Raw genomic sequence first — 25,372 nt, forward strand, 5'->3', positions numbered from 1 at the left:
CACACTTCCTCCTTTCACATGGAACCGTGTATACATTAACTAGCTAGTGATAGTCCTCAACGTATTTAGGAATAAAAAAAGATGTTTGTCTTCTACGGTATGGTGTAAACTGCCAATGAGCATAGGTTTTACAGGCTTGATCATTTAGCAAAGAAGTCAAGATTGCTTTAACAAAATGAGTTGATTGGACACACTCCCGTTCATTGTGCTGCACTAGATTTCCTTTTAAGATGTGGTATAGTAGTACAATCAAGCTTCCCACAACTACACATGTGGGAGTTCTAGTGTTACGTAGCGTGGCATCAAACGAGTGAAAGTGGCTGCCAAGTTGACCCTCCAAAAAAGTGGTGAACGAGTTCTATCACATGCAGGTACACGTTCAATGGTTCAATTCAAGGAGCAAAGATGACTCAAGAGTTTGACTCGTGAGCTCCCTGTCAGCTTGCCAACATTACAAATCATAGATATGCAGATTTGGTATCTCTCTACCTTCTTTGCTTGTTGTGGCCAGTGCTGTGTTGAACCTTTTCTATATTTTAGTGTGTGACTCACATAATATGTGTAGCAATGTGAAAGTCCCATCAGGAAAGCGTTGCATTAGATAAACTAGATGTCTTTTCTATCTGACACAGGAATTTAATCGGCTAAAGCCTACAATCATTATAGACAACACATTTGTTTGGACTAGAACGACTCACAGGCTAAGTACATGAGGTGGATTGATCACCATGTAGGGAACAGGAATCTAGTCCATTTAAACAGGCCTTGTGAGACATTGTGATGCATCACCATGCAGATTTCTAACTTGAAAAGGCAAGCTGCAATCATACAGAAGTGCTTCATGATCCCAGGAGGGACTCAGCTAAAGCAGAAAGGGTCTACCCCTAGTGACAGTGGTGGTAGGGATAATGTATAACTATCAACAAAGAAAAGTTCCCCACTGTGTATAATTGTTCGTAATTGTTTAATTAAAAAGAAATTGTTCGTAATGGTGGCGTGTACCAACAGGATATCACGCTGGGTACACCGAGACAGGAAAACTCTCAACATATATTCAAAAGAGCTGAAAAAACAAACAAATCAAACAGAAAACCTTGGAGTAACCAAGGAATGTATTCTCAAGTGGTTTATACCACTTGAGAATACATTCACACATTTGAAGACAACAAACTGTGCTAAAACATAAATGTTATACAATTCATGAAAATAATATTCAAGAAGGTTGTGCAACAAAAATCAAAGAGGTCTTGTTTAGAAATGTGTAAACATACATACAATACACAATTAAGTGTTTATACATTATAAATAACCAACGTTCGATTTACTACTTCAAAATTGTTAACTGTGTTATTTCAACAAACTTGATAATCTGATTCATCTGGCAAAATTGATTCATGTAGTTAGCTCCTCCAAAGTTATGTATAATAATTAAGTGGACTTTCATCTATTCATTGTCAAGTTCAAAACACAGAGGTTAGTGCTTCACCCCTGTGTGGACATACAATTTTTGGTCTGGGTATCCACTTTTAGGTCTGCCTGCGTGGGTGGACTTGTCAAAATTAAGTTCGAGGACCCCAAAGATGTAGATGAGGTCGTACTTCAAGTTTCAGCGAGTAACAGCGACGTAGCAGTGAAAAAACGCCTTGCTCAGGGCAAGTGAGGACACCCTGAGGGAAAGAAGAGCAGACAACGGTAAAAGGGGTTAGCTAGTGTGAAAGGCGACCTGCGTGGTGCACCATAGTGAGTTTCTACTGCCTTTTATTTAACAATTCCCCAGGCGTACTCACCCTATTTGCAGGTGTACGGGGGAGTTCCATGTAACACATCTCCAATGTGGTGGGACGGCACACACCACATCTTGCCTTCCCCTAATGTTTTGAAAAATTCTGTAAATAACTGAGGAGGTCTATTAGGACTGTCTTTGAAGGATCGTAGTGTGTGGTTAAAGGCAAGTCAGGCTGTATTGCTGACCCTGTACCAAAGTTAAAACATATATGATAGAGACAGAAGTACCTGTGTGGATAGTTGATCTGTATGGGTTGCAGCACAATGAATTGTGAGTGACTTAAGCAGTGAATCCTGCTTCATCATGTCTTTCTCACTACTGTGAACATGATGTGCTGTGCAATATCGATCACCATCACATTGTAGATGTTTTGTAACATCCTGCATAAACCTGATGGCAATCTAGCTTCTAGTTCAGTAGGATTGAGCACTCATGTTTCCCTGTTGCTTGGTGAATGATCATCGCCATTAAAAAAGTGGTGTTTATCTAAATGAACCTCATACAACAGGTAGTAAAACATCGGACATGGGTAAACCCGATGTTATGTACGTGTCATGTCACCACGCACGTCGGGTCGTGACGTGTGAATAAAGTACCCGAACAGCCGGAAATCCGGCAGTTCGGAGCTGAGAGTAAACCTGGCGTGACATGCTTTATTCATGCTATGCAACTAGGCCACGGTCTACAGCTATGGTGCAGCACAGCCTCTCACACTGCATGGGGTACCTGGAGTAGAATGCAACACTGGCGATGAGGAGGGACATGACTCACACACGCTCGCACAACTTTTCTCCGTGTGAGAAAGTCATTATGCATATTTTTGGAACACACACTGTGTCGTGCAGCGTTTTCAATGGCAGGAGCATGTGCAAGCAAGTACACCAACCTGTCTGAACACTGCTGAACAGTGGAAACCACCGCTGTCTAGCAGGATCACATCACCAAAGTCTGGAACTCACCCCTGGCACACAGCAGCACTACAGCTACCAACAGGACCCCATCAAGAGCAGAGGAACATCACACCAGGGAATATTCACATAAGGAAACATGGCCACAGGTTTCACAACACCCAGATCAGGCACACCATCGAGGAAAGCAGCGTCACTGCCCTCGCCAGCACCAACACCACACAATCATGGTGGTGCTACAGCAGCACTGGGACAGTTCGATCCATACACAGACCCCTCATCAGTGGGACTGAGATGGATGATCTGGATAGAGAAATTTGAAACTGCAATGAAATGTAAGGCACAGAGGAAGAAGAGGTCTCATCTACTGCTGCATGTCGGGGATGATGTGTTGCACATTTTCAACTCCCTGGCCATGAGTGATGGCACGAATGCATGTCAGCCTGCTAAAGGCGTGCCCAGAGTGCATTTTATACCGCAACTAAACGCTGACTACGAGACATTAAACTTCTGCACAATGGTCCAGACAGAGGAGGAAACCCTCGATGCCTACCACACTAGGCTCCAGCGATTGGCGTTATCCTGTGAATTTGGGGACATAGAGAAGGAAATCTGGTGCCAGATCATAAATGGCATGAACTCAGAAGGATAGTACTGAGCGAGAAGGGAATCTCCCTCCCAAGAATACTGTAATATGGATGCCAGAGGGAACTGTTGCACGCCAGTGCTGCTCAGGTGGGCATTATACTGCAGAAGCCACAGCTTGCCCCACCAACCACAGTGGCACAAATCACGAATTGCCCAGCGGCCAGAGACGAGACAAATGATCCACAAGCAACCCTTCGATGGCAACCAAGGATACCTGGGCCTAACGAATGTAGGTGGTGTGGAGGTGTACACCATGGAAAGAGAAACTGCCCCACCCAGGGGACCATGTGCAGTGCACAGTTTCCTGATCTTGTATTTGTATGAGGCAATTCTGTCTCTTCTTTTTCTTGGATGTGCTGCCGCTGTGCTCTAAGGCCGAAATAAGGTGAATCTTGCCTTTCTTCTTTGCGCATCCTGTCTCAACTGCTGCCGCTACACCGGAGTGTTCATCCCCAGATTCATCTGTGGTGAAGTTGGATCCCATCCCCACTAGCCGCGTGTCCACTTGTTTCTTCTTCTTGGGGTATGCTTTCGATGGTTGAAGTTGAGCTGTTTGAGATTGCGCATGTTGAGGTTGTCCTGATAATCGAAATATGCGTGTGTAGTGATTGCGATACCGGGGCATCCATAAATGTCATGCCAGTTGAAACATTTAAACGGATGCAACCGTAGCCGTAAATTTAAACACAAAGACACCTTGCTGTTCGCATATGGGTGTAAAACAATGTTACCAGTTGTGGGACGATTACGAACAACGCTGAGCAGAGGAGACAAAGCAATCAAGTCTAAAGTATATGTCTAAATGCAGGCGTTAAGTGCCTAGTCAGCTGGGAGTGAGCAGAAGAATTGGGACTAATCACATTTATCTGCAATGTCTCCGAATCCACAGACATCAGCAATTTACTCAAAAAACACCCCGGGCTTCTACAAGCCATAGGGTGCCTCAAAGGTAAACTCACCAAGTTACATATTGGCCCACAGTGCAGCCCAGAGTGGTGCGGCACAAAAGGACACCGTTCCACATGCAATATTTAGTCGCTAAGGAGCTACGTGAACTGGAGAAGGCAGACATCATAGAACCAGTATCGGGCCCAACACCATGGGTGTCCCCCATGGTTATCACTAAAAATCCAAAGCAACCTGGGAACGTGCGAATCAGCATTGACATGCGCCTACCTAATGCAGCCATCAGAAGAGAATGACACATCACCCCCACGTTGGCCGAAATTGTGACAGACCTCACAGGCTCCCGTTTTTCTCGAAACTAGCCCGCAATTCTGGATATCACCAGTTGAAGTTACACCGTGATTCAAGGTATATCATGATGTTTTGGACACACCTAGGCCTGAGACGGTATGAAAGATTGAGTTTAGAAATATCCACTGCAGCAGAGGTATTCCAGCACAGGCTCGAACTGGCCTATAGGGTAATGGGGCCATGGCCGAGCCAAAAACGCAAAATGATTGTGTGGGCCAGTTTTCGGGTCAAAGTGGGCCACTTTTTGGGCCAATGTGGACCAGTTTGATGAGTTACTTCACCAAGCGGCTACCAGTGTTGCTGAATAAATATTCTTAAAAATGTACAATTTGCAGCACATTTTATCAAAAACCTCCCCCATGGGTGCTATTCAAACAGCATCCCAAAAAGAATGAATTCCCTTTTGCACTTGTGGGCCCCTTTTTCGTTGGTGACTGAGACAATTTTATGCCCCAGTCCAACCCTGTTCCAGCGAGCAATCCAAGAAGTCATCCAAGGGATACCCGGTGTACTAAACGTCAGTGATGACATCCTTGTACATGCCAGCAACAAAGAGGAACACCTACTGTGGAAAACCTGAATGTGTCTCACTTACTAGTCGCTGGGGTTCTGTCATCCAGGTGGCCAGGACATGGCCATCGCTATTGGATCCATTTCCTGGGGGTGGACCAGTGTGGGAGGATCACCTGAATGAGGGGTCCTCAGGGAGTGAAAGTGGTGACAGGTGAGACGCGATACCCCCTTTCTTATAACACATTTTCCCCATCCTAACTCGTAAGATACTCAGAAGTTCTGACCCCCCCCAACCCCTTTTCCAACACAAACACTTTTCTACACTGAGACAGATAATGATGGATAGTGGACCAACACCAGGGCCATTTACCTGACATGTCCCTATGCAAGGGTTAGGCAGAGTCAGGCAATTAACCATAACTATGCACACCTGACGGTCCTTTCCCTTCCCCACAGGGATAAAAGACGGAGCAGGAAGCACACTTCGAGCAAGGCTGAACGTACGAGGAAGCAACTATTCCAGACCAGCAGTTCAAGAGGTGGAGAAAGGCAGAGAGATTTGAAAGGAAAACCAGGAGGGAATTGCCCTTGTCCTTTTCAACCCAGACCCGCAAAGCCTCCATGAAAGCAAACGTAAGACTGGGAGTTGCAGCTGGCGAGTGGCGTATCGGATGTCCACGGTACATAGAACCCACCTGCACTGATTGCCAGGGCAGGGAGAAACGGTACTCCTTGTTGTACCGTCCTTGCCTCCAGCGACAACAGGAAACACCAACGAGTTCAATCCAGCCAGTGAGTCAGAAGAAAGTGATAGCGAACCGGACTGTATTGAGCCCAAGGTTGTAGTAACAACATTGTATATACAGAAAGAAGATAATAGAAAGAGGTCTTTTGTGAGTGAAGTTGGAACCAGACATAGGGCCTCAATGCAAGTCCGGCGCTAACCCTGCCGTGATACCGGTGGGTTGCCGCCCGGACTTGTAACATTTACCGGTGCCAGGCTTGCCGGTAACACTGGGGTATTACAACCCTGGAATTCCTGGTAAGTAAGGCACCAGTAAATTGTAATTCCCCATTCCCATTGTGTCCCAGAGGACTCAATGGGAATGGGGAACACGGAAGCACCGGCACTGTTGATAATGGTGCCGGTGCTTCCATTACGGCTTGCTTACCGTGGCTTCTGTGTCCGGCAGGGTCTGTACTGTCAGGCACAGCGGCTCCGGCAGGCAAACCCATACTGTGCCGGTCTGGTAACAACAGTGCCAGTAGGCTTACCATCACCACTGTTACCGGACCAGCACAGTTATAACAAGGCCCATAGAGTGATCCAGAGCCATGTGGGAGCTCATTCGAACGAATCCATATGGTATTCCTCTGCTGAAAGAAATGGAAAGTATTGAACTGAGAACATTTTTTTGTTAACAAAACTACAAAGACCAAGGGACCTTAAGAGAGGACATGTGTAGTGTCAAAGTGGTCATACGAGGGTCAAGTAAAATCCCTCGTACAGTCGAAAATCTTTGACACATGGTGAACACCAAGTGAGTTGTGTGAAAATTGGCAAGTGTGAACCCGACAGAGGTATGCCTGCGGATCGGCAAATGTAAACCCGATGCCTACAAATCAGGGTAACACGGGACACACCCGAAAACTAGGGATTAATAGAACTGTGTGAGGCCTGGCTGGGGCCTTTTAGGAACGCCTGACTGGGGGCTAAGACCCAAGCTTAAATAAAGAGAAGAACCTAAGAGACATTGGCCCTCATTACGACCCTGGCGGAGATCGTGGTACAATATGCACCATGGAGCACGGCGGAAAGCTGCCGATACCGCCATGGGGGTTGGCGGATTTACCGCCCCATTCCGACCTTGGCGGGGCGGTAAATCCCCAATCCCCATTTTACCCTTCCCCATTCCCATTTTTGCCCCATAGGGTATAATGGGAATGGGGAAGGCGTTAATTACGCCACCGTAAAATACGGTGGCGTAATTAACAACAAGGTCCCGTAGCGCCATGGATTTCTCCGCCCGGAAAAACCAGGCGGAAAACGGCTCCATGGCGCTACGGGAACTCGTAGTAGGGCGGACGGGTCCGCCGCGAATACCGCTGGCGTAAACCCACTCCGCCAGGGTCGTAATGAGGGCCATTGTGACGATAAATGTGAACATGGCTGAGGGATGTCTACAATGCTGGCAAATGTGAAGCCAACTGAGGGATGCCTGTGAATTGAAAGTAACTAGTGAAATACCCGAGAACATTGTGACGACAATGGATAGTTGGTGAAAAGGACAGTAAGACTGTTAAGTGGTATGTCGTAGTGAACCCGATTGAGGGAGGCTAACAGTGCAAGAAGGATCTGAGCCTGGCTGAGGGAGATCCAAGAGTCTAAGAGCAGTCGCCCAATGTGAAAAGATTGCCAAAGGAATTTTTATTTGTTTATTGTTTTGGTACAGCCGGCCTTTTAAGGCAAGAGACCTTTGCAAGAAAGAGACTGGTATCGTTGAAAGGAACTGTAACCTCGTGCTGGAAGGCCCAGGAGAGTGCTGAGCTCAAAGGTCCTGCCTTGTCCCGAGCTAAAAACATGGGCAAGGGAGACCCAGCCATACCATCATGACTTATCATTTGGTGAAGACTTTTCTTGAGAACATTATCTCACACTATTTTGTAACTTAGCGGTAAGGATTGGCAATAGTTTTTATTTAGTATAGGCCCTTTTATTTGACAAGACGCCACTAGGACTGCTTTGTTATTATTTGATGGTTGTTGCTTGCTCCCATTTTAGATTTAGGTTTAGATTAGGTTTAGATTAGCCGTTTTTCTGACCCTTGGACTGTGATCACTTGGGTCTGTTGCCACCATGAGTTCCTTACACTACGCAGACTAGAGAATCCACTCAACAGATTGGAAATGGTGGGAATCACCATCCACGGAGAAAAGTGGGAATTCCTGAAAGAAGAAATTACTTTATTTCGGTTATGTATCCAACAGCAATGGCGTGTCTGCCGACCCTCTCAAGGTAGGGGACGTCAAAGGAGCCTCTCCTCCCACCATGCCAACTGAGGTACGCAGTTTTCTAGGCATGGCAACATACTGTGGCAGGTTTATCCTGACTATGGCAACAATTACGGAACCACTGAGGCAACCAACCAAGTCCAACACAAAGTGGACCTGGAACACCCACTGTCAAGATGCTTTCGATCAAGTCAAGACCTCACTGTCAGCGGACACTACCATGGCGTACTATGATGCCACGCTACAGCCCAAAACTATATGTGGACGCCGGCCCGGTTGGACTGGGAGCCATCCTGGGCGAGTCATCGCACAGCGGAGAGATCAGGCCAATCGTGTATGCATCAGAAGCTCTTACACCAACGGAACAGAGATACTCACACATCGAGAAGGAGGCTATCGCAGTCCTATGAGGTTGCAGACATTTTCACATGTACCTTTATGGGCAAAAATTAAAGGCATACACTAATCACAAGCCTCTACTGCCCATATTTACGGGGTCTTCCCCGCAACCACCTGCCAGAATCGTGTAAATGGTTGCTGCACTTTCAGCAATATTACTTTGAATTAGTGTATGAAGTGGGGGCAGACAAACCAGCAGATTTCCTGTCCAGACACCCAGCAACACCATGTGAGGTAAAGAAATCAAGGGAAACCGAGGAACACATTTGCCAAATTGTCAGCACGATGAAACTCAAGGCTGTCAACATTGACAATATGCTGAAGGCAACTCAAGACAACCCCTGTTGTGACATGGTAAAGGCGTGATATTGGTAAGAGAGTGAAAGTCATTTCTCCGGAATGTCCACAATCGCAAGCCTGCAGCCCGGGATTTCCTCACAGAGGTGTTCCCAGTGCGTCAACAACTGTCAATCACAAGCGAGGGGCTGATCCTAAGAAGCACATGCATCCTCATCCCCACCAGCCTACAGGACCATATCTTTACGCTGGCACACAAAGGGCACCAGGGGATAGGCAGAACAAAGGGCAGAATACGACACAGGGTGTGGTTCCCCCAAATTGACGAGAAAGTTGAATGCACCATCGCCTCCTGCCACCCATGCCAAGTGACTGGGGCACCCCATGAGGCCGAACTCAATACTGTCCGCGGAAAGAAACACAGCAGGGTGGAAAGCAATCAGCATCGATTTCTGCATAGTGCAGGAAGGAACTTACCTGATGGTGGCCATTGATGACTACTCATGATACCCCGAGGTGGAAATAATATCGTCCACAGCAGCGGACACAGTTATCCCAGCTCTGGAAAAGATGTTTGCTACACAAGGCCTACCAAAATACGTCAATGGGCCGCCATTCCAAGGAAAGGAACTGGCAAAATACATGGACGACCTGCAAATCTGCCACTACCACATCACGTCGAGGAGGCCACAAGCCAATGGAGATGTAGAACGCTTCATGAGAACCATAAACAAAGTGCTGCGGATATCAAAAGCTCTGAACAGCTGTGGAATATTGACTTATATCGGTTTCTGGGGAACTACCGAGTGACCCCACACAACCTCAGAAACGTACCCCCAGAAGAACTGTTGTACGGGACAATACTGAATTCATCAATACCCCACCACCACAGTAGGGCAGCGATGGAACTGGACATGGAACGTATTCATGCTAATTTTTATTTTTTTACTTTTCTTTATTGGCATGAAGAGAGAACAGACAATCAACACAGTGCACGAGATATACACAGATGCAGTTACATGGATGTTTATACGGTGTATGGGGAATACAAATGTAGGTAGACTTTCAGTTTTTACAGTTCAGTGAGTCACAGTAATGGTCTAGTTTACTTCCTCAGGAGGGGGGATGACAGTAGTTCTAGGTCCTCCTTGCTGTTCAGATAGCTACAAAATTCAGTCCATACATTTTTGGGGCGAGAGGGCAGCGAGAGGGTATTGATGTAATCCTACTCACACGTTTGAGTCCAGGTGAGGGCCCTCAGCCACATCTCGAAAGAAGGGGGGGGAGCGGCGCTTCCAACATTGTAATATACATTTTTTGGCCACCATGGTGGCCACATTCAAAAACCTGGACACTTTTCTCAATTCGGGCTCGTCCCTTAGGCCGAACAGTACAGCTAATGGCTCAAGAGGGATGTGGGATGCTGTTATTTCAGAGAGAGCGTCTATTATGGCTTTCCAGTACGGGCCTAGTGCGCCACAGGTCCAAAACATATGTATGTGATCCTCATCTGTAGATTTGCATCTGGGACAAGTGTGAGCCTGGCTGTGTGCGAATCTATCCAGTCTGTGCGGTGTGTAATATAACCGTTTCAGGAGCTTGTATTGTATACATCTATATCTGGCGTTTAAGGAAGTGGTGCGGGTGTGTATGCACATTTTCCTCCACATTACATCAGTGATGGGCAGGCCTAGCTCACCGCTCCACATGTTGCGTGCCGTCTGTGGCACATCGTTAGGGTTGGCAATCAGCATTTTGTACAGCGAGGATATTACCCCTCTGGCCCCGGCCGAGTTGGTTATATAGTGGATCTCAGGCGAGTCTTGGGGTTCGTCGGGGTATGAGGGCCACCAGGCACGGACCACTGCTCTCAACCTAAAGTATTGTAATAGTTCCAGCGCAGAGCCAGAGTGACCGGGACGCCATGTCTGCGGGGTGATAAACTTCCATTCAGGGTATAAGTCAGTTAGGGCTCGGTACCCCAAGTCATACCAGTGTTTCATTAGGAGTTTGTCATGTGTGAGGCTGAGGCCTGGGAACTGCCAGATGGGCATCCATTTGTAGTACGGGTGGTGGCCAGGTTGTGTATGTAGTATTAGTTTCCAAGCCATGGTTGTTGCCGCTACGGGGTCAGCTGGGGCGCCAGTATGAAAGGTATGATGGAGTATGAGAGAGAGGGTGTTCATCCCTTCACTTGATAGTTTTTCGAGTTTCACCTGTGGGGGAGGATCGGTGAATGTGTACCAGTGTGTAGCGTGCTGGGCTTGCGCAGTGGTTCAGTATTTAGCAAAGTCTGGGGCAGTGAAGCCCCCATTCTCGTCTGGAAGAGTAATATGCTGCCACTTCTTACGAACCGCGCCAGAGTGCCACAAAAATTGGGCACATGCAGTGTGTAGGTCCTTGAAGTATCGTTTCCCGGGCCAGACTGGCGCATTAACAAAACATAGAGCAGCCTAGGGACAATTATCATTTTGATTAGGGACAGTCTGCCCGATACGGAGAGCGGGAGGTTGTGCCATTTCGACATTTGGGCCTCTGCAAGTTGCGCCGTAGCCACGTAATTGTCGGCCAATAGTGATGGTTTAGTGAGGGATACCTGGACCCCGAGATATCTGATGCCCTTAGGTGACCAGCGGATGGGGAATTCGCATGCTGGTTGAGAAGTGGTCGGTGTGAGCGGGAAGATTTCAGATTTGGTATAGTTTATGGTGAAGCCCGAAAATGTGCCTATTTTTGTTATGTCCCGAATAATCGGGTCCAAGTGGACAGCCGGGTCTCTGATGTAGAGGAGTACATCATCTGCGTACAGTGAGATGATCTCTGGGGTGTCACGCAGACGTATGCCTTTACGTATGTGTTTGTCTCTGACATTGTCCGCCATGGGCTCAATAGCGAGTGCGAAAAGTATCGGGGAGAACGGACAGCCTTGGCGGGTGCCCCTATGGAGGGCGAAGGGGGCGGAGACCCTGGAATTGACAAGGACTCTGGCCACAGGGTTTGTGTAGATCAACTTGATATATGATATCATGCGTGGGCCGATTCCCATTTTGTGAAGTACAGCCCACATATATTGCCACAACACCATGTCAAATGCCTTCTGGGCATCGAGGGTGACCTCTACAGCGCTTGCGTTGGGGTCAATTCTGGACATGACATTAAATAATCGACGGATATTTAGGGCTGTGGATCTGCCGGGTATGAAGCCACTCTGGTCAGGGTGAACTAGATGGGTCATAATGGGGAGGAATCTATTTGCAATAATCTTAGCAAATATTTTCATGTCGGTGTAAATTAGAGACAGGGGTCTGTAGGAGCCGCATTCGTCCAGCGGTTTGCCCGGCTTGGGAAGCACAGTTATGAGCACTTTGCACATGGATTGGGGTAGGGTGTTCAACCTAAGGGATTCGTTCCACACCTCTAGGAGTCTGGGCACAAGAACGGCTACGTGCTCCAGGTAAAACTCCGAAGTGAGACCGTCTGGGCTGGTGCCTTGCCCTTCGGACAGCTCGAGATGGCTGTGGATATCTCATCGAGGGTGAATGGAACATCGAGATGGTCGCTGGTCGCGTGGGAGAGGAGGGTCATGGGAATTTGGTCTAGTAGAACGTCCGTGTCTTGTGGGCTGTGTTCTTGCTGGGGACCGTATAGAGTTGTGTAGAACGCGGTGAATGTCTCGAGGATGCCTTGGTCGGACCAGCTCAGGGCGCGCCCCCCTGCATCCTTGACGCAGTCAATGCGTGTCCTGCCACCCTGTGCACAGACTAGTGTCCTCCCCGGTCTGTCACCCTCCCCGTATTTCCTGGCTTCTACGGGACAGGCGTGGTATTGTATCTCCCTCCCTCCAATTCCGCTCTAATCTGTGCCAGCGTGGTCGGGGAAGGGGTGGAGGTGCATTCCCTCTCAAGTTCTTTTAGCTTCGCCTCAGATCTCTGCATGCTATTTTTAATGACTTGAGGACCCCGGCTTCTCTAGAGATGCACATCCCCCTGGTGAAGACCTTAAATGCCTCCCAGCGGAACCCATCAGATGTATCTTGTCTGTTGTTGCAGTCAAAGAAGGTGTTGATGTCAGCCAAATATCAGCTTTGAAAACTATATCTTGGAGGGCCTCCAATTTGAATCTCCAGAAGGAGCGGGGGGCTGGTCTTGTCCTAGGGTAAAGCACACTGTTACTGGTGAGTGATCCGAAAGTGTGCGTGGCAATATCTGAGTCTCTGTGGCCTTGCCCACTATGCCGCCGGATATGAGAAACAGATCTATCCTGGATAGGCTATCATGTACCGATGAGTAAAAGGTATACTCTTGCGCCTGCTGGTTGAGAACTTGCCATACGTCTTTGAGGTCAAGTGTGTCCATGTGTGCATGTAATCTATGGGCCGCACGTGATGTGGCTCTAGGGGCAGTCCCGGATGGGAACACCAATATACTTCAAGAGCATGGTGGTGATTGCGTCAAAGAAATCCGGAGCGTCGAAATTAGGGGCATATGTGTTCACTTGGAGGCATTCCATATTGGCGAGTGAGCAATGAAGGATTACATATCTGTCCTCTGGCTCTATGTGACTGGTGCGTAAAGAGAACTGGACTGATTTGTGTATTAGAGTGATTAACCCCCTTGGACTGGGTCGAATATTTCATATAGTATCTATTGTTGCCCCAGGTAGGGGCGAGATATGTTGCTAGGTGCCCCAAGGCATGAGTTTCTTGGAGGAAGAGTATCTTAATTACATGTCTCTGGGCATAGGCAGTTATCCTGCATGGCTTTGGTGAAGTTACTCAGTCCACGAACATTCCATGTCATGAAATTAAGTGACATAGTGTCGTATTATGGGACATCCCTGCAGTAGTATTCATTACCATTCCATAGCTTGCGTTCACTTGCTGTACAGGTACACTGTGCTGCATTCATGTACCTCCCTGCCATGCCATTTTCCTGGAATCCAACCCCAACAGTGCCACCCCCCACCCTCAATGCCCAACCCCAATATGCAGTGCAGCTCCCCCACCCCCAACAAAGGTGCCAACAATTGAACTGACTCCAACCAGAAGGTGGAGGTCGGAGGGCCGGATCCAACATGGATATGCCCTCATCCCATCTCAACAGGGGCCAAACATTAGCAACAACCAAATGAAATGAAACATTGCAACTGCAGCAAGGAGCGCTGATGCTGTGCGGCCGGCATTTTAAGCATAATGTAGGGCAGCAGTCCTGTCCCGGATATGTTACTGCGGTAGACGGATTTTGCAATCGGCCCGTAGGGCTAGAGAGCACTCTCGAGCTGGGCAAATCCGCATGAGAGGGTAGGATACATGGCTAGCTCCTGGCATCAAGAGGTGAGAATGGCCAGTGTGTACCATCCAAGAGCCAACCTGCGACCCAAATGCATGTGATAGGGAGCCATGTTTGCTGAGTAGACAAAGTCAAGTTGCCATCGACACATCATTAGACAAGGATCAGTGGGTATGATAAGTCTCCATGAGCCACGCTGTTTCTGATTAGCTGTCGTTGGCGCGGTCGTCTCTTGGGCCGTGTAGCGTCTTTGCAACTCGATAAATTTCACAGCTTCGTCTGGGACAGTGAAGAAATACAGTTTACCATTGTGGGAGATTTTGAGTCGTGCCGGGAACAGGATGGCGTATGGAATGTTGCGCTCCCTGAGCAGTTTCTTAACGCCAAGGAACTGACGCCTCTCCTGCTGTACCGCCACCGAGAAGTCTGGGAAGATTCTAATAGTGTGGGCCTCAAATCGTAGGTCTCCCTTCTCACGCGACAGATGAATAATGAGGTCTCTGTCGCGGTAATTGAGTATTTTAGCGATGATGGGCCTGGGGCTGTCGCCCGGCCTAGAGCATGGTGATAACGCCCGGTGAGCTCGCTCCACTGTAAAATATGGGGTCCGGATTATCCTGCAGGTCTTTGAGTAGTTTTTCCACTGCATCTTCCATCCGCCCCTTGAGGGCATTCTCGGGAACTCTGATAATGCGTAGGTTGTTTCTGCGGGTGCGAGACTCCAAGTCATCGCATTTCACCTTAACACTCTTCATATCACGTGACAGGGAGGCCACAGTGTCTTGGAGCGTGTGTATTTCATCCTCATTGGCGGAGATTCTATTTTCGGCCTCAGTGATCCTAGAACCCGCCTGGTCCACCTGAGTTTTTAGTGAGGCAACATTTGTGTTAATGTCGTCTAGTTTTTCATGAAAGGAGGCGACATTTTTGGCCATAGATTCCATCAGCGTGGTGAGATCTGGCGCTACAACCCCATGGTGAGGGTCGGGGTCAGATTCTTTCTGTGAAGATGACATGTGGCCAGGCTCAGCCCGCGGAACCGATTTAGTAAACTTGTCCATGGTACCCCCTTGGGTAGCACCCTTGGGTCTACCCGGCATTGCAGCAGAAAGAAGCTAGGGTATGGGGCGGGCACACCGGCGCAAAGGATGGTGATGTGGAGGGTATTGGCCTCAGCGGGGCCGGAGGCCTCCTGCCAGTGTCTCCGCATCAGCAGGGTGCGCAGGCCGTGGCGGAGGCAGCAAGTTGCAGCGAGGCGGCAGTATGGAGTATTGGCTGTGTATTGAGGAATACTGCTAAGCGACGGGGCAGTGATGGCTATGGCACGTTGTCACTTCGCGTGCTTAGATTTCTTGCGTCTGGTCCGCCATGTCGGGCCACAACAGAGGAAACGCTGTGCGCACCTCCCTCCGCTCCTCACCTGGACCGCCACGGACAGTGTGAGACTCAGAGTCCTCCCAACTGGGCGGCAGCCAGTCCGTAGCCGCTGGTATGGTGTCCGTCACAGCAAAAGGTATGGCCTCCGATTACAGGGGAGGCAGGCCACGCTCCAGCGCCGGCCCCAGCCGCGGCCCAGCCGCGCTGCTGCTCGCTCCACACGGGTCCCCGCAATAGACGATGTCGGGTCTCCACAGCACCCTCGCCGATGTCACTGAGGGAGGGGACCCGGGGCCGCCTCTGTAGTTGTTACGGCGTCAGCCTTTGGGGAGGGAGCCAGGCGAGGGGAGCCAGAAGTCAGGCAAGCGCCAGGCCCTTGTGCGCACCCGGTCAGCAGTCGCCAAGGATGTCACATCTAGGCCCTTGAAAGTCGTATCGGGCCCAAACTTTCACAACACATGCCCCGCAGTGTAGGCAGCAACTCAGCCAAGCACAATGTTAGATAGCGAAGAAGACCCTGGATGTAGCCGGATCGATGCCTGGGCCGCACGGAGCTGAAAAGCTAGGCAGCCATCTTGGGCTGCTCCACAGTGCCACTCCACCTTCATCCTAATTTTTTTAATTTTTTAAAATTTTATTGTTTATTTGTACAGCGCTTATACACAGGTGAAGTGCTTTAAAGCGCTTCAAGGTGGGAAGGGAGCAAGGGAATACAGTAGTCATTCTTTGGGGTCAAAACCTCGGGGTCATCTTGGACTCCACACTCTCTTTCTCTCCTCACATATCTGACGTCTCTAAGAAGTCACACTACCAGCTACACCTCCTCAGAGGTATCCTTCCTTTCCTCTCCTTCCCCCAGAAGCTCACTGTCTCCAGAGCCCTGGTTCTCTCGAAGCTGGACTACTGTAACAGCCTCTTTCTAAATCTTCCTGCCTTTACTCTCCGCCCTTTGCAACTCATCCAGAACAGGACTGCAGGACTTGTCCTTGGCCTCAAGCCCAGGGACCGTATCTCTCCAGGACTGAAATCTCTACACTGGCTCCCAGTGGCTGCGAGGATTAAGTTCAAAACCCTCTACATTGTCTACAAGGCCTTCTGGGGCCTTGGGCCAAAATACCTTCAACTCTCTCTTCCTAAATATCTTCCTTCTCAAGCTCTTTGTTCATCCACCTCCAACTACCTCAGGGTCAGCCGCTTCTCCAAGCAACGAGCTGGGGGTAGATCTCTCTCGGCAGCAGGGGCCTCCCTCTGGAACAGCCTTCCTGCTTCCCTGAAACTTGAGGAGAACCATCTCCGGTTCCGGAAGCACCTCAAAACCTTCCTCTTTGCCTCCGCTTTCTCTCCCTCTCTCCCCTGCTAAAATCCCTGAACCTGCACTGAATCTGCAACTGGCCACTCACCGATCTCGGTTCTTGGCCCAGCCACTCTTCCCTGCACTGCCTACCTGCACTACGGGAGTGTCTCTGTATCCTACAGCCCCTTCTCCCGGCACTTACCTTGCACTTGCCACCAGCTGGCCCTATTATTTATCTTGTATTCTACTAACCATGTACTGCACTCTCCTTGCACTTGCCACCAGCTGGCCCCATTACTTATCTTGTATTCTACTAACCATGTACTGCACTTCCCCTCTCCCCTTCCCCTTGCACTTTTCCCAGTCCCCTTACCCTTGCACTTGCGCGATCTGAATGACACCTGGCCTAGTAGGATCGTTGTCTGTTCTCCCCTTGTCCCCCCCGCCTCGTCGCGCCTTGAAACACTTGTGTATAGGCGCGTTACAAATGCCATATCATATCATATCTTAAGCTTTGAAGTTTCTGAATGATCTAACAAAAAAGTAACTAGCATACTAGGCCTGACGGCATTTATCCTAGTGCAAGTGCATGAAGAATTTCAGGCGCAGCCAAACTAGGGAGAGGAGACAAAGGGGGCATAAGACAGGACTTACGAGTCCTAGTAGATTTGGGTCATGCAACAGTACAGATGGATGTGCGAGGGAGGTGGGGGGGAGGGTAAGTGCACCCAGTCCAGCAGGGCCCTGGGTTAAGTGCAGAGAGGTTACACCTCTCATGGAGCGTATGCTGAAAGTGCAGTGGTTTAAACATAGTGCAGAGGCCCGGTGGCAAGTGCAAAAGACTGGCGGGGTAGCCTGGGACCTGTGAGGCTCTGAAGGTAACCAGGTAACCAGTCAGTAAAAACTGAACAGAGTTAGGAAAGGGAGGGGGAGTGAGGCAGAAGAGAAAGAGAGGCGCCTAGCAGGAGAGAGAAAGGGAGAAGGAGGAAGCGAAGAGGAAGGTCTTGAGGAACTTAAGGAGCTCTGGCTGAAGGTGGAGAGAGGCAGGGAGGCTCTTCCAGAGGATGCACCTGCAGAGGATAAAGATCTACCCCCAAATCTCTGCTTAGAAAAATTGCTCACCCGCAAAGAGTTGGAGGAAGACAAGCGAGGGCTCTAGAAGGAGAGTATTTAGGAAGAGAGCATTGTAGATAGTGCAGGCCCCAGCACCAGAAAGCCTTGTGGACTATGCAGAGGGTCTTGAACTTGATCCTAGAATCAACGGGGAGCCAGTGAAGGGATTTCTATGCTGGAGAGATGCAGTCCCTGGGCTTGAGGCCATGGATAAGTCTTGCGGTTCTGTTCTGGATGAGTTGTAGTGGGCAGAGAGTAGAAGAAGGACGATTAAGAAAGAGGCTGTTGCATTAGTGTAGCCCAGAAAGAACCGGGGCTCTGGAGACGGTGAGCCTTTGGGGGAAAGTGAGAAAAGGTAGAATACCTCTGAGGAGGTGCAGCTGGTAGTGGGACTTTTTGGAGATGTCCGAGATGTGAGAAGAGAAGGAGAGAGTGGAGTCGAAGATGACCCCCAGATTTTTTGCCTCACTAGTAGGTGGAGGCACAGGGCCAAGGGAGGCCGGCCAGTGAGAAATTTGGAAAGCAGGAGAAGGGGTCCCAATGAGGACAATTTGTGTCTTACTGGCACTGAGGCAGAGATCTCTAGCAGCACACCAAGACTGAATTGCGGAAAGACAGTCAGGAATGAGCGAGGAGGAGGAAGAGGCTGAGCGTAGCCTGAAAAAGATCTGAGGCCCATCCGCATGGGCCAGAGGAGTCATGTAGACATTGAAGAATCATGGGGAAAGGTTAGATCCCTGGTGGACACCACAAGTAGAGAGGGTGATAGAGGAAAGAAAGGGCCAAGTTCCACCTGGGAAGGACTGTCAGAGAGAAAGGAAGCAATCCACGCCATGTTCCGATCTGTGATGCCCAGGGTATCACGGAGACGGGAGATTAGGATGTTGTGGTTTACCATGTCGAAGGCAGAAGCTAAGCTAGTGAAGATCAATGAATACATGATCACGAAGCGACAGGCAAACCAACCAAATCACAAGGTGGGGGACCATGTGTTGGTCTTGAGAAATGCAACAAAGTCAAAGCTGTTAACCCGTTATGATTTCACACCATGGAGAGTAAACCGGAGAGAAGGAACTATGGTAACAGCCTGCCGGGGACAGGAGGCCATCGCAAGGAATGCATTGTGGTTCCCAAATGACCTATGAACAGAAGATCTGAATCAGCCACAGAGGGGAAGCAAAGGTCACCACCAACCGTAAGGGAACACCACAAGAGTGAATGTTAATCAGACCACAGCCTCGTGGGCCAGTCAGTTGATGAGGAGATGCCCCCCAGCACAGAGGGTGAGCAGGAGGAGGAGATCGCAGAGCCTGTGCCTAGCCAGCGGTACAGTGGTAATGACCTGAGGGTGGCCCCGCGGGCCCCGGGTAAGCTGAGAGACTAGGGCCTCATTACCAGGTTGGTTAAACCGGCAAGGCTACCTCCAAACTGGCAAGAAAATCTGGCACCCGCGAATGGCCAATTACAGGGGTATTCCGGCCCCGCCGGACCGATAATTGCCCTTTCGCAGGTGCCGGTAGATCCCCATTCCCATTTGAGCCCCATAGGGCTCAATGTGAATGGGGATGCCTGTAGCACCGGCATGGTTCATTACCGTGCTAGTGCTACAGGCTTGCTGTGCTATCGGCTGCCTTTCATTCCGCCAGGCAAAGCCTGGCGGAATGAAAGGCACCCGCGAGCGCAACTCGGAGTTTGCTGGTCCGGATACAACGGTACCGGCAAGCTCACCAGTACCGTTGTATCCGGACCGGCAACTTCACAATGAGGCCCTATGTTTGCTAATGAGGACTCTGTTTTGGTTGGGACTAGAATATAGAATAATAATGCAAGTAGTTCATAGTTATCACAAGTTTGTCATTTGGAAAAAGGAGGAATGTTATGTGTGCGTCATGTCACCGTGCAAGGTGGACGTGATGTGTGAATAAAGAACCGGGCATAAAGAGTCCGCATTTCGGAGCTGAGAGTAAACCTGGTGTGATATACTTTATTCATACTGCGTGACCAGGCCACGGCCTACAGCTATGGCGCAGCACAGCTTCTCACGCTGCAGGGGGCCCTTGCAGTTGAACACAAAACGCGCCACTTACAATGCATGCATTAGCATGCCTAAGGCAGTATTTAGTCTACCCAAACTATTTTCTTACCCTGCCAAGATGCCTGTCTTGACATATGGCTGAGATACACTCAATAGACTTTAAGACTGAAAATTGAAGATGCTGGCCATTTTTGTGATGCTATTTATGTCTTACTTTTGTGGTATAACTTGATTTGAATTTCAAATGAGTCATCTGCTCCTTTTTTAATGCATTTGTGTATCCATCTGTCATGGATATTTAGTAACACCCAATTATTCAGCAGTGCATGTTTTGAAACCCTTACCAGCCCTATCTTTTTCACCAGGGTGTTTCTGATTTTTGCAACATAGTGCAATCGGGCACCATGCAGCACCAAGCCCCATTGTGTTTCCTCTATCACAAGTTATACTATATTATCATAGGGAGCGGTAAACACCGGGCCAGTTAATTAACCTTAAGGATCTATACAAGTAAAAGGTAAATCTGTCCTAAATAGCAATTTACTTTTTGCAGCAAAACTGTGGTCAAGAATGTGACCCGCTGTGTGTTCCTTTGATCAAGCTTTTTCCAGCCATCTGGCCAGGTTGCATGTGTTTGGTGAAAGCTGCAGAATCCAGGGAAATGTCTGGTCTTCTGCACCCTTAACTGTGTGCATATGGTAATGCCGGGGTGATCTTCACACTCTGTGTAACAGTATCCATTGCAAACCCCCCCCCCCCCTTTGGTTTGCAATCATCGAGAAGGGTGAGGTTGGGTACTGATATTTCCTGGTGAGTGAAAGGGCAGTGAGTAACTGTTGTAGCCGCAGGCTACTAACGGAGGACCCAGCTGACAGGGGCCTGCTCCTCCCACTGGTGCTCCTATAATTACCCTGCTGTGGGCCGGAGCGGCGAAGCCCGTTGTGGGAAAGGGCGGTGAGCGGCTGCTGTAGCCGTAAGCTACTAATGGAAGACTCAGCGGACAGGAGCCTGCTCCTCCCACTGCTGCACCTATAATTACCATGCTGCTGGCCTGGAGTGGTGATGCCCGGTGAAAGAAAAGGGCGGTGAGCGGCTGTTGTAGCCGTAGGCTACTAAGGGCAGAGCCAGCTGGCAGGAGCCTGCCACTGCTGCTCCTATAATTACCCTGCTTCTGGCTCGGAGCAGCAAAGCCCGGTGAGGGAAAGGCAGTGAGCAACTGTTGTAGCCGCAGGCTGTTCGAACAAGCAGGCCACAATAAGTTAATTTCATTTTATCCACACCAGCGCCTGTAATAAGACTTCCAGGAATGTCTTGTATGTTCATTTAGTTTAATTCAGTAGCTCAACGGTGGACTTTTTGCCAAGTACAGCAAGGAGTTGGCTTGGTTTTGTACATTGTACGCCCTGCGACGTACATGTAAAGCACACAGGACCACATGTGAGCACAAGTCGATGGCAAAGTGCAGGACGCTATCTTGAGTCCTGGACCAAGAGTTTGTGTCCCTCCTGCTGAATGCCTTGGATTAGTGTGATTGTGCCACATTAAATTGTGGACTAGATCTGGTGAGCAAGGAGTGTTGTCAGACTAAGGTAGCCCCTCGAGCTTTTGGGCATACCTTGCTTAAGGGCTGTGTGTCACTTTAAGGGTCGGAAGAGTGTGACCATCACTGTTGCTTTTAAGGATTGTTTAAAGCTTGACTGTACCTAGGGTTCTTTTTTGATTTCTATGCATGACTAATTTTAATTATTAGAGTTTGTGGCACATCGTTGTAGGCGACGATGCTCAGGTTGGGTTGAATCGTGGTGGAATGCAACCCTGACAGGCCGTGAGTGGCATTCTGCAACAGTGGAGTGGTCTCAGCGGTCTTTCGAAAGATCCCACAGACCGCTCCTTTGTGGGGAGATTCAACTCAACCTGAGCATCATCGCCTACAATGATGTGCCACAACTCTAACACACTCCTTGATAAAGACCCAGGAGGGTCGAAACATGTGTTGGCCAATTCTGTTATTAAACCCACTCTATGACCATCCTCTTCCGACTAGCTTGAGTTCTTGTGAACGGATACAAGTATCACGAATCAGAACTATTGACCCAGCACCTATGTGACCAGAGTTCTAACCATTTTCTGTTCAACCCAATTTTGAGATGGAAGGGTTCCATCTCCTTAGAACTCCCTCACTGGCAGCAGGGTCCAATGCATAATCCAACAGATCAGCACAGTGATCTGCATATTCAAGTGCCCTGCTTTCACTTCCAAGTAGTTACGATTACCTTGGCCTAAGGGTTACAGATGATGGTAAGTGGACTGCCCAGGTTGCTGAGGTATAGCAGTGCTTTGGGAAGAATTACAGTGGACTCTGGTTAAGATGAATTTCTGAACTCTGTCCTGGAGGGGCAGAGGTTCAGAAGGTCAGCCTAGTTTCTTGGAACAGGGTAACCTCTGGACAAGCCAGACCAATCAGGGTAGCGATCGCGGCGGTCAAGACTAGGTCTCAAGAGGGGTGAGGGTGACTGAAAGCCTGCAATGAGCACACAAAGCAAGGACACTTATAAATTACTCCAAGCAGGTGTTATATTAAAAATATAGACACATGTATTACAAGGCCTTTGTAACATTGACCGTAGCGAGAAATCACAATGAAACTCAAGTAAACCAACACATACCATACCAATACAATATATATACAAATACAACAAGTCTCAAGCGTTATATGCACCAAATGGGTAGTCCACCTAAAAGGGAAGGAAGACAGGCAGTGCGAAATAATGCTTAGACCCAGTCTGCCTTCAGAGGCACCTAACTAGATGGAAGTCCGAGCCCTGCGAAGAGTGGAGCCTTGTGCTCAAAAGTACCTGCACACGCTGGTGCCAACGGGCAAAAGGGGAGTCTCTTCGAGGGAATCAGGCAGTTTAGTTCGATGAACAATTGAAGATGAACAGAGCTCTGCGACTCAAGCGCAACCTCCCCTGTGGGCAGAAGCAGAGCGCGAGTACGGAAAGGCGTGCTGTTAGACACAGCGGGGAAAAGCGATGGGCTACTGCAGGAGGGCAACCAGTTCCTAGCGATGCTACTCACCGGTCCCCGATACAGGCAGACCCAGGCTTCTCCGCGTCAGTTTCAGTGCTGGCAGGTTCAGATACGAGCAGGGGACGTCTCAGCGTCGTGTAGATTCCGCAGCAGCAGAAGTTGAGTAGAGGATGTCCCAAACGCAGTGAACCCGCATAGTTTGTTACCACAGCAGGGCAACGGAGCGGCCGTGTGTATTTCAGCCAAATGTACACTACTCACTTCAGACCTGGGAATGCCAAGTGTACAAATCGGTTGAGAGTGACAAGGACTCGTAATACAACACAACCTGACAGCGGTTACAGAGCAAGACTCCTGGGTAGGCTGGTCAGTCTGCTGGATGGCCCAGAGACACTTCCGAAGGCTTACGTGCAGGAGATGGTGAAGATGCCGAGAATAGTTATTCCCACTTTTCCAAGGGGTCGAAGTACCAGTACAGGCCTCTCGTTCGATCAGAGGTAGAAAGGGTTTCACAAAGCGACAGCAGTACAGAGGAGCAGTCCTTCAGCGGGTCGCCAGCGATTCCTCGGTTCAGCCTCGTGGTTGCAGTATACTTGGCTCCTGTATTCCTTTGTTCGTGAGAACTCAGGAGATCGACATGGTAGTGGTGTTTCCAGCCCCCTCTTATCCACGGTTCTCTTTGCGCCAAAACGTAGGAGACCCAATGGGAGATCCGCTCATAAAACACTCACACCATATGTGGACCTATCACGGACCACGGGGGTCCCAGGCATTCACACCACCCTAGACTCTCTGGCACCCAGGATGTGTATTGGGACCAGACATCCCAGCCCCCATCCTGGAGGCACACACAAGGCCTGTAGAAGCCAGCGAAAGCATCTGTGGTTCGCAGTAAAGTACATGCCCAAATAAGGAAGGCCTTGTGTCGGCTCGACCTGGGGGAAGTGAAGGGGGCAAGACGGTCAGCGGACAGGACAAAGAGCCTCGTGGTCTGGCCATTTTGGAAGCCAGGCCACCATTTTGGGCTAAGCGCGAGAAACGCGCTTAAACGCCAAAAGGAGCTCAAAAACACAAGAAACGATCGCTGCCACCAATCCCGTCCGTAATTCACTTGCACAGTTCATTTACAATCCAAAGAGAGTATCTAGGGCCTGTAGAAGACTAGAGACCCAAGAGAGCAGTAACTTAGCTTACAGTGCCCTCTTGTGTCATGTTGCGCGAAAGCTGCAACATGATAAAGAAACTACGGAAAACAACGTTTCCCGGTACTGACTGTTTCCCCGTAAGAATGGTGTGAAAGCCCAGAGGAGTGCGGCAGAAGGCTGCACTTCTCTGGCAAAGTCTAGATCATGGTGAAAACAACAGAAAAAAGTTTAGGGGTTGCCACATGGAAGGAAAAATACCCACAATTAAGAAATCTTTCCTAACACTCGCCCCTCCCAGACTATGGACAGGGGGAACTAATCCACCCCTGGATGAGTCTCGTGTTCAGGTCGGTTAAACATTCTGGACAACCCATCAGCATTGCTATGTTGGACACCTGGCCTATGCTCAATAGTGAAGTCGAAGCCTTGTAGACTTATGGACCACCTAAGCAACTTTGGATTCTCTACCTTCATGTTCATTATCCACTTTAAGGGCACTGTGGACCGTCTGAGATCTCTGTGCTAAAGCTGGCGACTAATAAAACCAATAGGGTATTCCTTACCCTTCTTGTCTACTTGCGATAGTAAAGCTCCTATCCCAGTGTCAGAGGCGTCCGTCTGCACAATAAAAGGTCTTTGATAATCAGGGGCCCTGAGGACAGGGGCATGACACAAGGAGTCTTTTAAGCCATTGAAGGCCTTCTCACACTCGTCAGTCCAAGTTACCTTCTTGGGTTTCTTCGGAGTTGTGAGGGCAGTCAGAGGGGCAGCTACGGTGCTATAGTCTGCCATGAAATTGCGGTAATACCCCGTGAGTCCTAAGAAGGCTCTCACTTGGGTCTGTGTAGTGGGGGTAGGCCAGTCTTGTACTGCTTGTACTTTACTGGGAAGAGGCTGTACCCTCCCTCCACCTACTTCATGTCCAAGGTAAACCACTGAGCCTTGTCCAATCTGGCACTTACTAGCCTTTATGGTCAAGTGTGCTTTCTGAAGAGCCTGGAGCACAATCCCGAGGTGTTTCACATGGTCTTCCCAGGTGGCACTGAAAACGGCTATATCGTCCAGATATGCAAGACAGAATTCATCCAACCCATTTATTTATTTATTTTCAAATTTGTTTATTGGCATTTAACATAACTGGGTGACACATGTCAAATCATATATGGCATACAATGCTCAGCCTTCAGTGTTATATGATGGTTAACGAAAGACAAAAGAAAAAAGGGAGGGGGGAAGGAGGAGAGAGAGAAAAAAAAAGGTAGGAGAGAGG

General features: G+C 49.1%; 1 protein-coding gene across 1 annotated transcript in view; it reads right to left on the reverse strand.

Moving 5' to 3' along the window:
- The window catches only part of LOC138515709 (stimulated by retinoic acid gene 6 protein-like), an 859,180-nt gene that overhangs the window by 576,982 nt on the left and 256,826 nt on the right, over positions 1–25,372 (reverse strand). The window lies entirely within an intron of this gene.

Source organism: Ambystoma mexicanum, chromosome 6q (assembly GCF_040938575.1).
Source record: "Ambystoma mexicanum isolate Mex_15411 chromosome 6q, UKY_AmexF1_1, whole genome shotgun sequence".
NCBI lineage: Eukaryota > Metazoa > Chordata > Amphibia > Caudata > Ambystomatidae > Ambystoma > Ambystoma mexicanum.